General features: G+C 36.9%; 1 protein-coding gene across 2 annotated transcripts in view; it reads left to right on the top strand.

Moving 5' to 3' along the window:
* Positions 1-18,501, top strand: part of GABRB3 (gamma-aminobutyric acid type A receptor subunit beta3) — a 219,454-nt gene that overhangs the window by 181,261 nt on the left and 19,692 nt on the right. The window lies entirely within an intron of this gene.

Genomic DNA, 18,501 nt, shown 5'->3' with positions numbered 1-18,501 from the left:
CTTTTTTTCTGTATCTAAAGGGATTGATAAGCTTTGACGGAAAGGAAAGATCACCTGACAAGGAGAGGCACTAAAAGGCCAGTTATTGAGAAGTTAAAAACCTAAGGGTAGATTTAACCAACCCATGTTTGGTAAGATAAGAAACTCTCATCTCTGGGCAGATAGGAGGCCATTGATGGCCTTGGAGGCAAACAAGAAGGAAGGAGGAAAGGAAAGAAAAAAGGAAGAGAGGAAGGGAGGGAAGAAGGAGAAAAGGGAAGAAGGAGGAGGAGGAGGAAGATCTGAGGAAGTGGTGCTATTCCCCTCCCAGAAGTAAGAGACGTTCTCCTCACTTCTCGGGGAGCAGTCAGCTTTGGTGGTCCAAGAAGTTAACCACACCCTCAGTTAGTGATGCCTATTGAAACAAGATCATCCTCTCTTAATACTATCTGGTTAAGGTTGCCCTGGCCTTGGTTCCATTGTCATCTTCATTTCAACAGTCTAAAGACTGAGAAGGTATGTTCCGCTCTCCTGTCTGCCCTTCTGAGGCTTTATTAAATTACAATTATTTGCATTTTAATTTGTGCAGTACTTTCTTGCTATCTTTGCATTCCTGCTGAGTGCCATATACTACGATTGAGACAATAAATAAAAGTGCTTTGTAAATTGTCAAGTATTATAAAGACCACAAACCCTGGGTTGAAAATGCTAAATAGAGACAGAGCTGGAACCTCCCATCTTGGCTTTTTCCTGTTGATATAAGTTGAACATGATAAGTAGGTCGCAGTTAGCTTTAGTCCTGTGAGGGTATTCATGAAGCTCAAGGAAGGCCTGTTCTCTCTACCTGTTGCCTCTGACTGGAATGCCTGTGACCCACAGTCACCTGCTTCCCCTTCACCTGGTCACCTCCAACTCATTCTTTAGCTTAATCTAGATGTCATTTCCTCTGGGAAGGCTTTTTGATCCTGGCCTACACATCTACACTGCTAACCCAGGTTCAGTTAAATGGCTACTCTGCATTCCCATGGACTGCACTGACCTTTTTCTAGCTCTGCTGTGCCTCTCTCCTCAAAAGTACATCTCCATTAGGAGGCATCTGTCCTGGTCATGGTTTACCCCCATCTCCTTCCCCACCTTGTGTAATGCCTCACATATCCTAGGCATGCTACAAAAGTCCCTGCATAAGTGAACAATGATTCAAGTGTCGACTTCCCTCCTCTCCACCCCAGCCTCTAAGAACCACTGGGACATGCCAAGTATAGACAAAAACCTGAATGTTTAAGACACCAGTCAGGTCCATTTTGATGCAATGCCACTTAATCCTTTGTTGCAAGAGGTGCTACAAATATCCCTGTTAATCTCTAGAGGCACTCATCTTGATGAGAAGTAAGATCCAGCAAGTACATGGGCTTATGATTTCCCAGTTTCTACAACCAAGAAACTTAGGCTGTGATGAACTGGATAAAATGATTTTTCTGCTTTTAGCATCAGGATTCAAACTCCCATGCTCCAGGAGATATGAGCAAAAGGTCTGCTCCAAACACAAGGGTAGTTTTCTCATGGTGGAATTAAATGCCGTGCCTGCCTTGGTCTTGAAAATTGCTATTGTGGCCATTAGTATGCAATCTCTTAACTGCATTTTCATGCAACCTCATCAGAAAGCTGGATGAGGTATAGGTGGAGGACGCAGGGTTTCCGTAGGAAATTGCAACCAGTTAGAATGGCCTTCCTGAATCCTCTACCACAGAACCACTCAGGGGCAACTCTTTTCTAAGTGCAGTCTTTGTCTTTCTTTGATGTATTTATATGGTAAAAAATATCTCAAACATATCTGGAAAAATAGATACTACGGGTGTGGGGGATAATATTTAAACTATGCATAGAGCCATCGGCCTATCAGAATGTGGTGCAATGTCTTCTTCCTAGCGCCTACCAAGTTCTGGCAAGGTATAAGCCAAGAGTTCCATATCAGCCAGGTACAAACCTCCTAACCTTCAAAGAGGTTTATATTATATGTCAACTACACTTCAATAATAACTTTATTATAAAAGGTTGCAGTTTAAGTTATTCTAATTGACCTGTTCATGAAAATTGGCACAAGCCACATTGCTTAAAATTTATTTTAAAATTAAATATTACACTAATTTTTCCCCCTTTCCATAAATGTTCTGAATTAATGAGATTTTGATCAGTCAACGGGATTAAAGAATTCTGTACCCTGATAGAATTCTCAAGAAAGGGAACAAATGCTCTGGAGGTTTATTTGGACCAGGCAGAGTCCATGACGAGGATTTAATGTGATTGTTTCCACCTGTCCTTCAGCCTGTTGGTAAACACAGGGCAGCCAGACGAGTCTGCAGGACAATGTGTAAAGGCAAGCCTGGTTTCAGGAACTGAGTAAGACATATGGAGTGCAAAATTTCAGAAGATGTTCATTTTCAGTATCATGGAAGTGAAATTTTGTGCTTTACCTCTTTGCCCTTGTCCTGTCCATTTGCGGACCTTGTAGAGAGCCTCTTGCTGGTCCATCCCCAGATTAAGATGGGGTTGCAGGCTACAGGGAAGAGAACACATATAAAACCAAGTTATGAATATTCACTCAGCAGTTGGCACGAACTAGAAGTGGGGCTAGGTCCAGCATCAAGGAGAGAAACAAGGAGAGTCTGGTCCCCTGGGATTTCTCATTGGATCTCCATGTTTCAGTGATGTTCTCCCCGATGATGTCACATAGTCCATTATGTAGAGGAGCTTTTAGCGGGAACGGAACTCAATGAAATATGTTCAAGAGATGGTACGTACAGAGTTTAAAACAGACACTGGAGCCAGACTGTTGGAACCTAAGCCCTAACTGAAACTTTCAAGCAGTGTGACCCAGGGCAAATAGAGATATTAGTAATATCTATTTGGAGGCACCTGGGTGACTCAGTTTGTTAAGCGACTGCCTTCAGCTCAGGTCATGATCTGAGTCTTGGGATCGAGTTCGGAGTAGAGTTCCCTACTCAACGGGGAGTCTGCTTCTCCCTCTGACCCTCCCCCTTTTTATGCTTTCTCTCTCTCTCTCTCAAATAAATAAATAAAATCTTTAATAATAATAATATCTATTTGGTTGGGTTTTGAGAGGACTACATGGCTTGTAAAACAAGAAGCCTAGAATAGTATCTACATTTAGCCCTGATTAGGTCTCATTAACTAAGATATGTGGGATCAGGAATGAGGCATATTCTGAGGGGTCTGATAATAGACCCTCTAGCAGCTGACCAAATCTTTGCAAATTAGAAAATTTATAGCATTTTCTCCTGGACTATTGGACTCCTAATGGCATATTGGAGGGTTTTAAGAGTGGGTGTTGTCTTGGATTTATATTTGTATTCCCATCTCAAGCCCACTCAGCAGTTTGAAAACTGAATGGTTATTGAATTGAGGAGAGAAAATCGGACCATCATTTCTGAGTATGTACTGAATTGTAATCAAATGAGTCATTTCTCTAAGAGATATTATAAAAAATTAATGATATTATATATTCAAATATATATTTTTTTAATTGTACCTGGGAGGAAATTGAGTACACCATTGCCTAGAAAGAGGGAACGGTGTTCCATAAGTGTGTTTTAAAGACAACAAAGAGATGACTGAGATCATATCGACGAGTAATTATGCAGTTCCTCCCAGGATTCAACAAATGGTTTTTAGGAAAATCAACCCCTTTAAACTGGAGAGAAAATGAAACAAGACCGCATTACTCTAGCTTCTAACCACAGCGGCATGCTATATTATAATTTATAGCACCTTGTTTTAAACATTTTTCACTAATGTCCACTGGAGACAAATAAATTAGCAAATAAATTAGCCCAAGTTAAAGGTTAAGAAAACAGAATCTCAAGAATAATAATAATTTGACCAAATTTACATGGTAAAGCTAGAAAGGATAGTGATTAATTCCCAAGTTTCCCAAGAAATGGGAACCTATAATACATTTTTTATGAAGATTTTAAAAGCTAGTCTTTTTATGCTTTAATTTAAATGATCATTTTCTACGCTTTTACATATTAGCATTGTAAGTGTTGTTACAAAACAGGTGAGTACATTGTTGAGATGACAAATAATGTCCACAGTGCCCACCTTTAGAATCTGTGCCATCTCTCTTTGACATGCCTATGCTAACGGGCCATGTGTTCCTGATGAACAGTGCTTTATGCAGGTCTCTAAAAACTGATATTGGGGAGCACCTGGGTGTCTCAATCATTAAGCATATTCCTTTGGCTCAAGTCATATCCCTAGAATCCCTAGAATGCTGGGATAGAGGCCCATGTTGGGCTCCCTGCTCAGCGGGGAGAGCCCACTCACTCTGCATGTATGTCCTCTCTCACTGTCTCTCTCTCTCTCTCTCTCTGTCAAATAAATAAATAAAATCATTTTTTAAAAATGAAAATAAAAAAATAAAAACTGATGCTGGGATTGGAGGCCTCCAAATTCCTAATCCAAGACCCTAAAATTGTTTTATCCAACACCCAGAAATCTTTGGTGACAAGAAACGTGCCTCTGGCTTCCTGTTCACAGGCACTTTGCTGCTAGATTCATGGCTGAGCAATACTGTTTAAATGAAGCCATTACCCAGATGCAAACACTTTGATGCCTGGCTCTTGCCTGTAGCATGGGATTCAGGCTTCTTCACCTTCAAAATAAATTATTCTCATTAGGCTTATCTTATGTCATTCATTATTTCAATCTACTGTATTTCTTGGAAAGTCCTGGAACTGTAATAAATATTCTTTCTTGATCCAGAATTTTATTTAATTTTTTTATTAAAGTGTAGTTGACATACATTGTCACATTAATGTCAGATGTACAACATAATGACTTGACAACTCACTATACATTATTCTATGCTCACCACAAAGTGCAGCGGCCATCTGTCACTATACAGTGCTGTTATAATACTGTTGACTATATTCCCTATGCTGTACCATTCATCCTTCTGACTTTTTCATTCCATAACTGGAAGTGTGCACCTCCCACTCTCCTTCAGCCATTTTGTGCATCCACTAACCCCTTCTCCTCTGGCAACCATTAGTTTGTTGTCTGTGCTTAATGTGTCTGTTTATTCTTTGTTTTGTTGTTGTTGTTGTTTTTGTTGTTCATTTGTTTTATTTTTAGATTCCACATATAGGTGAATTATATGGCATTTGTCTTTCTCTGTCTGACTTACTTCACTTAGCATTATATCCTCTAGGTCCATCCACATTGTCGCAAATGTCAGGATCTCATACTGTTTAATGAAATAGTTTATAAAGTGAGTACTCGAGTTATTCTTTGGCACCTATAATCTGTAGGATGGAGGCAAACCTGAAAACATGCATGAGTAAGAAAAAGGAGGCTGATTAAAAGGGATACAGAGAGACAAAGAGAAACAATGCGAGAACGATCCTCTCCCTCCTGCGACTCGTTACCTAGATATGAGACCAAATGGCATTTTTGTTCTGCTTTAACCATTAAAATAGAAGATGTTTTCAGTATAGTCAATGTATTTCTATTTAATGTATCTACTTCTGTAAGACACAGTAGGGAATCTATGGTAGAATTTCAGGAAATTCTTCAGTAGAAGACGCATTTTTAAAATAAGTAGAAACATATTAGTTTTTGAAATTTTTTTGATTGAAATCTGAAAAGATATTGTCCTTCTATATAAGACTTTAGGAATAATGTAAGAAATTTTTACTGACCTTAACTTTTAAACCTTCTCTAGGTTGATAATCTTTAATCATTTAAAAGTTGGGGTCTAGGGACCCCTGGGTGGCTCAGTCAGTTAAGTGTCTGCCTTTGGCTCAGGTCATGATCCTCAGGTTCCTGGGATCAAGTCCCACATCCAGCTTCTTGCTCAACTGGGAGCCTGATTTTCCCTCTGTCTGCCACTCCCTCTGCTTGTGCTCTCTCTCTCTTTCTGATAAATAAATAAATAAAATCTTTGAAAGTTGTGGTCTAGAAAAATTTTCTCAAAAAACATTAAACAAAGCAAATGTTATATCATCATATTCTAATTACTCAAGCAGGAATTTTTTTTTTTAAGATATTATTTATTTATTTGACAGACAGAGATCACAAGCAGGCAGAGAGGCAGACAGGGAGAGAGGAGGAAGCAGGCTCCCTGCTGAGCAGAGAGCCTGATGCAGGGTTTGGTCCCAGGATCTTGGGATCATGACCGGAGCTGAAGGCAAAGGCTTTAACCCACTGAGCCACCCAGGCGCACCAGGAATTTATTTTTTTTTTTTTAAGATTTTATTTATTTATTTGACAGAGAGATATAACACAAGTGGGCAGACAGGCAGAGAGAGGGCAGGAAGCAGGCTCTCTGCTGAGCAGAGAGCCTGATGTGGGGCTCGATCCCAGGGCCCCGAGATTGTGACCTGAGCCAAAGGCAGGGGCTTAACCCACTGAGCCACCCAGATGCCCCTCAAGCAAGAATTTCAATAAAAGATTTTCATTTTTTATCCAATTTCTGTTTAAACATAAATATACATGTGTAACTGAAGTATTTGGAATGTACCAAAAATATCTGACTGAATGTCCTTAGAGAAAACCAATCCCAACTCATTAAAAATATGTGAGACATTTAAGTAAATTGTCAAACTCCAGTTTTAAAGATTTCTAAAAGACTTCAATTAAGCAAGACATTCCTAGGAATGGTTAGAATTTCCCCATGCTTTATTTTTTTATACGAAGACATAGATTTTTTTCTTTTCTATTTTAATATAGATTTTATAATTTTTCTGTGTAAGCACATATAGAAAGATATTTAAAATATTAATGTAGAGCCAAGTGAATTATCAGAAAGTGAATAATCTTTTTTTCTTTGTATGAAATTATTTATTTTTTTAAATTTTTTTTAAATTAAATTTATTTATTTTCAGCATAACAGTATTCATTATTTTTTCACCACACTCAGTGCTCCATGCAATCCGTGCCCTCTATAATACCCACTACCTGGTATCCCAACCTCCCACCCCCGCCCCCCCGCCACTTCAAACCCCTCAGATTGTTTTTCAGTGTCCATAGTCCCTCATGGTTTACCTCCCCTTCCAATTTCCCCCAACTCCCTTCTCCTCTCTAACTCCCCATGTCCCCCATGCTATTTGTTACGCTCCACAAATAAGTGAAACCATATGATAATTGACTCTCTCTGCTTCACTTATTTCACTCAGCATAATCTCTTCCAGTCCTGTCCATGTTGCTTCAAAAGTTGGGTATTCATCCTTTCTGATGGAGGCATAATACTCCATAGTGTATATGGACCACATCTTCCTTATGCATTCGTCTGTTGAAGGGCATCTTGGTTCTTTGCACAGTTTGGCGACCGTGGCCATTGCTGCTATAAACATTGGGGTACAGATGGCCCTTCTTTTCACAACATCTGTATCTTTGGGGTAAATACCCAGGAGTGCAATTGCAGGGTCATAGGGAAGTTCTATTTTTAATTTCTTGAGGAATCTCCACACTGTTCTCCAAAGAGGCTGCACCAGCTTGCATTCCCACCAACAGTAGAAGAGGGTTCCCCTTTCTCCACATCCCCTCCAACACGTTGTTTCCTATCTTGTTAATTTTGGCCATTCTAACTGGTGTAAGGTGGTATCTCAATGTGGTTTTAATTTGAATCTCCCTGAGGGCTAGTGATGATGAACATTTTTCATGTCTCTGATAGCCATTTGTATGTCTTCATTGGAGAAGTCTCTGTTCATATCTTCTGCCCATTTTTTGATATGATTGCCTGTTTTGTGTGTGTTGAGTTTGAGGAGTTCATTATAGATCCTGGATATCAACCTTTTGTCTGTACTGTCATTTACAAATATCTTCTCCCATTCCGTGGGTTGCCTCTTTGATTTTTTGACTGTTTCCTTTGCTGTGCAGAAGCTTTTGATTTTGATAAAGTCCCAAAAGTTTATTTTTGCTTTTCTTTCCTTTGCCTTTGGAGACATATCTTGAAAGAAGTTGCTGTGGCTGATATCGAAGAGATTACTGCCTATTTCTCCTCTAGGATTCTGATGGATTCCTGTCTCACGTTGAGGTCTTTCATCCATTTTGAGTTTATCTTTGTGTATGATGTAAAAGAATGGTTGAGTTTCATTCTTCTACATATAGCTGTCCAGTTTTCCCAGCACCATTTATTGAAGATGCTGTCTTTTTTCCACTGTATATTTTTTCCTGTTTTGTCGAGGATTAATTGACCATAGAGTTGAGGATCCATATCTGGGCTCTCTACTCTGTTCCACTGGTCTATGTGTCTGTTTTTATGCCAGTACCATGCTGTCTTGGTGACCACAGCTTTGTAATAAAGCTTGAAATTAGGTAACGTGATGCCCCCAGTTTTACTTTTGTTTTTCAACATTTCCTTAGCGATTCGGGGTCTCTTCTGATTCCATACAAATTTCTGGATTATTTGCTCCAGCTCTTTGAAGAATAGTGGTGGAATTTTTATTGGAATGACATTAAAAGTATAGATTTCATTAGGCAGTATAGACATTTTAACAATGTTTATTCTTCTGATCTAAGAGCATGGAATGGTCTTCCATTGTTTTGTGTCTTCTTCAATTTCCTTCATGAGTGCTCCGTAGTTCCTCAAGTACAGATCCTTTACCTCTTTGGTTAGGTTTATTCCCAGGTATGTTATGGTTCTTGGTGCTATAGTAAATGGAATCGATTCTCTAATTTCCTTTTCTGTATTTTCATTGTTAGTGTATAAGAAAGTCACTGATTTCTGCACATTAAATTTTTAAAATATTTTTTATTAACATATAATGTATTATTTGTCCCAGAGGTACAGGTCTGTGACTCATCAGGCTTACACATTTCACAGCACTCACCTTTGCACATACCCTCTCCAATGTCCATCACCCAGCCACCTTATCCCTGTCTCCCCACCCCTCAACAACCCTCAGTTTGTTTTGTGAGATTAAGAGTCTCTTATGGTTTTTCTCCCTCCTGATCCCATCTTGTTTCATTTTTCCTGCCCTACCCCCCACAACTCCCTTCCCTGCCTCTCAGCTTCCTCATATCAGGGAGATCATATGTTAATTGTCTTTCTCTGATTGACTTATTTCGCTCAGCATGATACACTCTAGTTCCATCCACGTTGTTGCAAAAGGCAAGATTTCATTTCTTTTGATGGCTGCATAGTATTCCATTATATATAACTGCAGTTATATAATTCTATTATATAACTGCAATTAGGTCAAAAAGTAGAACCCTAAAATTCTCACTAAGACTTCTCATTTCCTCACCTCCCTCCTTTTCTGAAAGGAAACCAATGTCTTGTCACAGTATAATTAATTTTGTGTGTTTGGACCTTATTTAATGGGATAATACAGTTTGAATTAATTTGCAACTCTCTTCTTTAACTGAACATTATGTTTATGAAATCCATCCATGTCACTGCTGTGCATTTGTTTTCAGTGCTATACTGCTGTGCAAGTGACCACATTTTGTTTATCCACTCTACTGCAGATATAGGTTTATGACTAATGCTACTATGAACATTATCGTACTTTTTTTTTGTGAGTATATGCAAACACAAGTGTTGAGTGTATACCTGAACATGTAATTGTGAACGTTAATAATTATGCCAAGCTCTTTTTCAAAAGGGTTTTTCCAGTTCACTTTCATACCAGTAATGCACGAGTGTTCCTTTAGTCCCACAACCTTGCTAACATTTCCCATGGAAGTCAGCTGCTGGGTGTTGGGTGATATTTTGTGCTTTTAAAACTTCCATTTTGGGGCACCTAGGTAGCTTAGTCAGTTAAGCGGCTGCCTTCAGCTCAGATCCTGATCCCAACGTCCTGGGATCAAGCCCAACCGACATCCAGCCCCACATTGGGCTCCCTGCTCAGAGGAGAGCCTGCTTCTCCCTCTCTGGCTGCCGCTCTGCCTGCTTGTGCGCTTTCTATCTCTCTGTCAAATAAATAAATAAAATATTAAAAATAAATAAAATAAATAAGATAAATAAAACTTCCATTTTTCTGAGTACTAGTGAGATTGAGCACCTTTCCTATTGGTTATTTGGAGATCCTCTTTTGTGAATGACTTGTACAAGCCTCTTGTTAATTAATTATCTGTCATTAACTTATTTGAATTATTTATACATTTCAGGTGCAAGTTTATTAGACATTACAGTATGTTACAAAAATGTGCTTTTTTACATTGAGACATACAGTCCACCTGACTTTCGTGAATGGCATAAAGTATGGGTTGGTATTATTTTCCATAGCTCCGTTGCTTTGCAGCAATGCATTTGTCATAAATTGTTGGTATGTGCATAGATCTGCTTTGGGACTGTATATTCCGTACCGTGTGTTTATTCATCCATCTTTGTACCCCTTATCTCACAGTGTTAACTAGTGTAGCTTTAAGTAGAGCAGGTACTTTATTTACTCTTCACTGTCAGCTTTCCTGTTTACTCTTTATTTACTGTTGGCTTGATTATTTTGGGCCCTTTATATTTTCTTATAATTTTTATGAACAGATCATTAATTTTCACCTAGAAAATGGTTTGGCTTTTTATGAGAATGCTTTAGTTGATTTGGTCAAAGGGCACATTGTTGTAATTTTTCCAATCCGATATATTTTATCTCCATTTATATAGGTCTTCTTTAATTTGTAGTAATAACATTTTAGGGTTTTCTGAATAGAAGTTTAGTGCATCTTTGATAGATGTTTTATATTTTCTGATGTGATTATATATGATAAAATTTTTATTTATTTATTTATTTATTTATTTATTTGACAGACAGAGATTACAAGTAGGCGGAGAGGCAATCAGAGAGAGGAGGAAGCAGGCTCCCCGCTGAGCAGAGAGCCGGATGTGGGGCTTGATCCCAGGACCCCGGGATCATGACCTGAGCTGAAGGCAGAGGCTTTAACCCACTGAGCCACCTAGGCGCCCCTAGATGATAAAAATTTTTAACATTATTTCTTGTTTGTTGCTAATATGTAAGAACACAATGATTTCTTATTGAACCACCTTGCTAAAAGTATTTGTTAATTCTGATAATTTATGTGAAATGGTCTTTTTACCTCTCCCAAACACTGCAGAGACCTTTGTGCATCTTAACTCACCATTTCCTCATTATGACTTATATATGCTATTATCATTACATATTATATTTTAATACACATTTACAACCCTGTATGATGCTATTATTGTTAAATGTTCACTTAGATATAATTATAAATGCCCTCTTTTCTTTGTTATTCATTCTTTCTTTTATCTCCAAGTCACTCTGCCTAAATAACTTTTTTTTTTCCTGAAAAACATTTTAAAAATATTTTCTTTAGTCTGAGTCTCCTGGTCACAAATTTCTTTTAGTGTTTTTTTTTTTTTTTTAACTGTTTATGACCTTATGTCATATATTCTTATATGATGGTTCTAGAAATTCATGTTGGCATTTCTTTTTCTGCTTGAAGATAGTATTTTATTGTGTCTGGCTTCCACTCTTTCTATTGAGAAGACTCTTATTGATCTAGTTGGTGCTTTCAAATTAATCTGTTTTTCTTTTCTCTCTAGGAAATTTTTTTTTCCACTTTTTTTTCTTTTTTTAAAATTTCATTGGTATTTATGATGTGCCAAGATACTATTTTCTCTGTAACTGGAGGTTGTAGATCTTCCTGATTCTTTGGCTTGAGGTCTCCTAACACTTCTGGAGTATCCTCAGCCATTGCCTTTGCCCTATTCTCTCCTCCATTTTTCTTCTAGGATTCCAATTTTAATTCCAATTTTATAACTCCAACATTGGATTTCCCCCCATATCATCTGTATATCTCCCTTTCCCTTTTGGAAGTTTTCATTTTATTTTCTCTTCATGATTCACTCTGGAATTTTCTTCTCACTTACCTTTCAGTCCAACAGTTTTCTCTTTGTTTATGTTTAATCTGTTATTACTATCCATGGGGAAATTGTGGACATAATTCCAAGTGTATGATGATGTCCTCTTTCCTCAGAAAGGATCTATGCTTACCTCTGTCAGGCAGCTAGAGTCATTAACAATCCAGGACAGGTAATTCTGAGCTCAGATCCAGTCCTTGTGTATGTGTTAATCCTTCTGGTTTATCTTTGTTTCTTTGACAGAGCTCTTTGGAATCCCTATTTGATGTTCTCTGTCCCTAGTTCTCTCTTTTAGTCCATGAATCTGTCAAATGTCCTGCTTAGCTTCTCACTTTCCCTTCTAAAAGTACATGTTTCAGCTACCTGAAATGGGGCTCACCTCTCTCAGTTTCTTTTTTCTCCCAGATCTTGGCCAAGATTTTCACTGACTTGCTATTTCTCCAGTGTCTCCAGGTAGATGTATTTAAATTTTGTCCATTTTCTTCTAGTTGTTTCCAGTGGAAGTGTTACCTATTCTACAGTAATTAAATACCATTGTTTGTTTGTTTTTTTCTTACCCCTCTTTATTTTTTTAAGAAAAAAGTACACTTATTTCAAAATTTAATTCTTACTTAGTTTGGACTATTAATACATGAGAGTAAAAAAGAAAAAAAATTAGGATACACTTTGCAGTCACATTTTGGAAAATATAATTCTGTATTTTTCCAATAACATTATAGAGGAAACACTTACCAAAGTCCTTTAAAGCTGAAAGGAGATCTGAGCTCTTGTTTGTAACAATAAAAAACTGTGAGGAAAAAAAAAAAAAAATAAGCAAAGCACTTGAATAGCAGTTGGTAAGGGAAATCAGGTTAAAAGAAACATTGCATTAAATTGATTTCAATAAATACATCCAGCTAATAATCAAAGAGCTCCTTAAATATCACTCGGCACAGGATCACCAGATTGAGACTTCATCTTTTGTACTGGTCTTGATTGTATATTCTGCTGACAAGCAAAATTTGGGATGTATTTTTTTTTTTTTGTCAGATCTGAACTTTACTTCTAACTTTTTGTTTTGTATGAGCTAAAAGACTGAAACTTTTGTTAGATACATGAAAAACACATTATTTAATATGCTGCTTTAACTATCTGATGTTTTTATTTCTCTTCCCTTTTTTTCCTGGGATATATTTGGACTGATATCTTCTGGCTTTATTTTAAAATGCTTCTGCCAAGATTAGAAGAAAGAAAAAGAGAAGGATCCCAAATTGAATGATAATGAAACATTTCTGTTAAGATATGTGAATTTTCTATCTTTCAAAAATCAATTTTCAAAATACTATTTTGCTTTTCATTAATGATTATGACAAATTACAAGTGTTTTTAAAGTCTGCATGTCACACTTTTAATACATTCATTTCATTTTCTCTAAAGTCCATTCGTGAACTCCATGCTTTAGTAAACTAAATTCCTGTGATCAAGTAATTGTCCATTGGGTCTATAAATAACATCTACTATAGGTCTAGAGAAAGTATTATATGAAATGTTAAAAGAAGGAATTATCATCTTTATCTTATTTATAATATAATTTAACCTTAAATTCTACAGACAAATCTCCATTCTTTTTCCCCATTTATTTTTGTTAGAAGGATCCTAAGAGACAATTCATCTGTGTTTCCTAACCAGACGCTAATCCTTCATCCAAAATCGTGGGCTTAGAGCAAGCTTACTCTCAGTGCTAAATGAGAGCTTTGCTATCACATCTTGTTGTTACGAAATCATTTTCCTTTAAGGGCTCCTGACCCATGAAATGTGTCCTACTACAGAAGCCAGATTTCTTCAGAAATTCATTGCCCCACATCTCCTTTGTAAAAATAATTCTTGGCTACCTTTATCTTCTGGAATTATATTTAAACCTCTAGTACAATTTTTTTTTAAATGCTCAATGGTAAAAACTCTTAGATTATAGAATCCTGAACACAGAAGGCATCATAGAGGAAGAAAAGGAAAGGAAGAAGCAACATGTGTTTGTTGAATGTGTATTTTGGGCCAGGTAGTATGTTTTTTACCTGATATAAATTAAGCCATTTAATATCCAGTAAAATATACATAGTAGGTATTCTATTTTCTTTATAACAGATTTACCAAAGTACAATTTAGATACATACAGTTTATCCATTTAAATTATACAATTCAGTAGTTTTAGTGTATTTAGATAGTTGTATAATCATGACTGTTCAGTTTTAGACATTTTTATCAACCCAAAAAGAAACCCTGTACCCATCAGCAGGCACTCCCTATTTTCCCCAACCCACTTCCCCTAATCCTGGGAAGTCACTAATCTAATTTCTGCTTCTGTGTATTTGCCTATTCTACGTACTTTATATAAATAGAATCATATACTATGTGATCCTTTTGTGATTGGCTTCTCTCATTTAACATGATGTTTTCAAGGTTCATCCATGTTGTGTCATATATCAATATTTCATTTCTTTTTATTGCTGAATAACATTCCATTGTATGAATATATCATATTTCATTTAATCTTTCATCACTGAGCTGTTTCCACCTTTGGGGTATTAAGAATAAAGTCGCTCTGAATATTCATGTACAAGCTTTTCTGTAGATAAGTTTTCATTTCTCATAGCCAATTCATTAGGATTAGAATTGATGGATCATATGGTAATTAGCTAAGTTTAACTCTTATAAAGAATTGCCATACTCTTTTCCAAAGTGATGTTACCATTTGATATTCCCACATATTCCCACAAGAAATACATGAAGATCCTAATTTCTCCACATCCTCACCAACACTTGTTATTGTCTTTTAAAAAATTAAAATATAGTTGACACACAATGTCACATTAATTTCAGATGCACAGCATAGTGATTCCACAGCTCAATACATTATACTATGCTCACCACATGTGTAGCTACCGTGTGTCACCATACAACTGTTTCAATACCATTGACTATGTTTCCTATGCTGAACCTTTCATCCCCACTATTTATTCATCCCACAACTGGGAGACTGTATCTCCCACTCCCCTTCATCCATTTTGCCCATCCACCACATTTTCCCTCTCTGGCAACCACCAGCTTGTTTTCTGTATTTATGGATCTGTTTCTGCACTGTTTGTTTATTCATTTTTTTTTAAGATTTTACTTATTCATTTGTGAGAGAGAGAGCATGAACCTGGGAGAGAAGTAGAGGGAGAAATACACTTCCTGCTGATCCCAAAGCCCAAATGTGGGGTTCGATCCCAGGTCCCATAGATCACAGCCTGAGGCAAAAGCAGATGCTTAACCATCTGAGCCAAATAAATATCACATCTAAGTGAAATCATACAGTATTTGCCTTTCTTTGTCTGACTTATTTCACTTGGCATAATACCATCTAAGTCCATCCATGTTGTCACAAACGGGAAGATCCTTTTTTTTTTTTTTTTTTAAGATTTTATTTATTTGACAGAGAGAGAGACAGCAAGAGAGGGAACACGAGCAAGGGGAGTGGGAGAGGGAGAAGCAGGCCTCCCACCAAGCAGGGAGCTGGATGTGGGGCTTGATCCCAGGAACCTGGGATCATGACCTGTTGAAGGCAGATGCTTAATGACTGACCCACCCAGGTGCCCCAAGATCTTATATATTTTTTTTTTATTGCTGGGTAATATTCTAGTGTATGTATAAACCATGTCTTCTTTATCCATTCATCTGTCAAAGGACATTTAGGTTACTTTCATAACTTGGTCATTGTAAATAATGTTGCACCGGGGTTCATATATCTTTTTGAATTAATATTTTTGTATTCTTTGGGTAAATGCTAAGTAGTGGAATCACCAAATAGTATAGTATTTCTATATCTATCTTTTTGATTGTAGACATCCTAGTGTGAAGTGGTATCTCATTGTGGTTTTGAATTGCCTTTCCCCTAATAAGTTATAATATGTTTTTATATTCTTATTGGATGCTTTCCTCTTTGGAGAAATGTTTATTTAATTCCTTTGCCCATTTTTAAATTGGATTGTATTATTTTATAAACCTTCTTTATATATTCTAGACACAAGATCCATATCAGATATATGATTTGCAAATATTTTCTTCCATTCTGTGTGTCATCTTTTTATTTCCTTGATGGTTTCCTTTGCAGATTAATAATCTATAATTCTGATAGAGTATAACATCTTTTGTTTTTTTCACTTGTGATATTCTTGCCTTATTACAGTACAAGAAAACTAAGGGTATAATAGGACAGACAGCTTCCAAAAGGAATAGTCCAAGCAAACCATGAGGCTGAAACTAGATCCTTTAGACACCCCCACTCTTTCCTTCATAGTCCTGTGATACAACATTCTGGTTTTATTGTGGAGACTCAGAAGAAGAATCGTTGCCTATTGAAACAAACTGAAAACAATTTTTTGGAGCTCCAGTCCTGTTTTTCTTCTTTCTTTCCTTCCTATTTCATATATTTCCTTCCCTTCATGGGGTTTTTGAACGTAAAATAATTAAGGGGACTCGTAATGGGAATAAGAGAATTACTAACTCTATTTTGAATTATAACATGAAAAAGTAGATTAGAAATGAATGAGACAGCATGTTGAGAAAGACCGTGCTGACGAAAACCCAAGAGCATCACTGAGAGTTACAAAGCTTCTCAGTCAATGAAGGGAGAGCCCCTCACAGTGGCCACCTTAAAGAGGGAGAGGCACATGTGTATAGGTCAGCTCTGCCGCAGTTGCTAAAATAGTTTATTACTTTATGGACACATTTGAGTGGATCTCTCTCTCCACAAAGGTGACACAACACCCTGTCCACGTTTTTTATGAGTTCCTCAGCAATATTAATGCTTTAGAGAGCAATATTAATTTAGGCTAGATTAAATATCCAGAGCCTTGTTTTTGGCATAACTTTAGGTGCATCTAGGGAGAAAAGGTTGAGATCAGCATCTTCGATAGATAATTTTGCCAAGGAATTGGAACAATGCACTTGTGTTCAGGGACTGTTCCTCTCTCTGTTGGCTCAGCACCTACTGGGAACCTGACCACATCTGCATTGGCACACGGGCTTTAGGGCTTCTGTGCCTTTCTGTTGTAATTTTTAAGCTTCTATTGCTGTTTTGAAGGCTATATCTTGATGTAGCTGACTCACTACTTCTCAACTTTATTAACCACTAGCTATGATCATGTGGGGAATTTTCCCATAGATACAGCATACATCATGGCTTTTGCCCTGCAGTGTAAGGACTTTGTCTAATAGAGCTATAAGAAGACTTCTGTGTGTTCTTGAGGATGCATATCAAATGGCAAAGGTCTTGGACTAGAACATGTCTCAACATCTCTGAGAATTCTTGTGTTTATTAATACTCTGAGGTCTCTTTCTCATGGCATATTGAAAGACTTTTCTTCATTTGGCCCAGTCTTGAAGGCTTTCCTGCTTCCTTGCTTGAAAAAAAAAAAAAAAAAAATTCAACCAGGAATAGTATCTCACTTCAGATGCCATGAAACCTCTCTTGTATGACCAAATCTCATGCTCTATAAATATTTTTGTATTTCCACCATGGTTCCTATCTCTGTTTTACCAAGGTCAGTCTGTATGGGCCTGACATGGATTAATTGGGGCTAGTTGAGAATGTAGACTCTCTTCTTTTTCATCTGTGTTGTCTATTCTATTCACCATTCCCAAGTCTAGAATTATGAAACTGGAATGGATGGGGCATATGGTGAATGCCTAAAAGTTGTTTTGATTTGAAGTGACACTTCAATTTCAATAACTAGAATATATTTACTGAACAAATACATAAGAAAATGGTATGTTTCTTAATTTTCTAAATTCAGTATTATGAATTCTGTGTTATTCTAAGTTCTGTGTTATATCTTGGCAAATTTTCAGAGATGCAGGTTTTTTTGAAATCAGATTAGTATTTCTTTTTTGAGGTCTACAATGATCTTCTGAATGTTTGACTATGCATTCATGTCATTGGCCTCCGTGTTATAGGCGACAAGAATTCCCAACATCCTCTGTCATACTTCATTACTTAGGTATAGATATTTGCCTCTGATGGGAATGGTTTTCCTGAAGATGGTATACTTCGGGAAATATCAAGAAAGTTGACTTGAAAATGCAAAGTTGAGGAATATGGTAGATTAAATTTTTACTCAAAAAATATTTGCTGCTCTCCCCTGGGAGGGGACTAAACTGTTTTCCAATGACATAAAGATTACTGTAAGACAAGGAAATGTGAGGCCCATTGAGTGTAGCACTTCTCTCACAATATCCAGCAGTGCTCCAGATACAGAACTAAACAGATATGTAACAAAAGAAAAAAAATCCTTGTTGTCTGCTACGGAGATCCGGGGATCCTTTTGTTACTGCAACATAAGCCAACCTATCATAACAGATACGGAAACTATTGTTTAAGTATAGTGGCTATAGTGAGACATACCTGAAACAAGAGAAACAAATGACAAGTGATAAGTAAAGCATGAGATTGTCATGAAATTGCAAACTAAGAGCCAACACTGAAGTTACTTCAATAAAGATATTGAAGTTGCTATGACATTTCAAACTAAGATTCAATAAAGGTATCGAATGTTTTGAGTATTACACTTGCTAGAAAGTCATGTAAATAAACCAAAGGCTTCTATTTTCATGCATACAAATGTATTTGTTGATTACCT

This window comes from Mustela erminea, chromosome 5 (genome assembly GCF_009829155.1).
Source record: "Mustela erminea isolate mMusErm1 chromosome 5, mMusErm1.Pri, whole genome shotgun sequence".
Taxonomy (NCBI): domain Eukaryota; kingdom Metazoa; phylum Chordata; class Mammalia; order Carnivora; family Mustelidae; genus Mustela; species Mustela erminea.
Note: the sequence above shows the minus strand (reverse complement) of the source record. Positions and strands in the feature narration are given on the sequence as shown.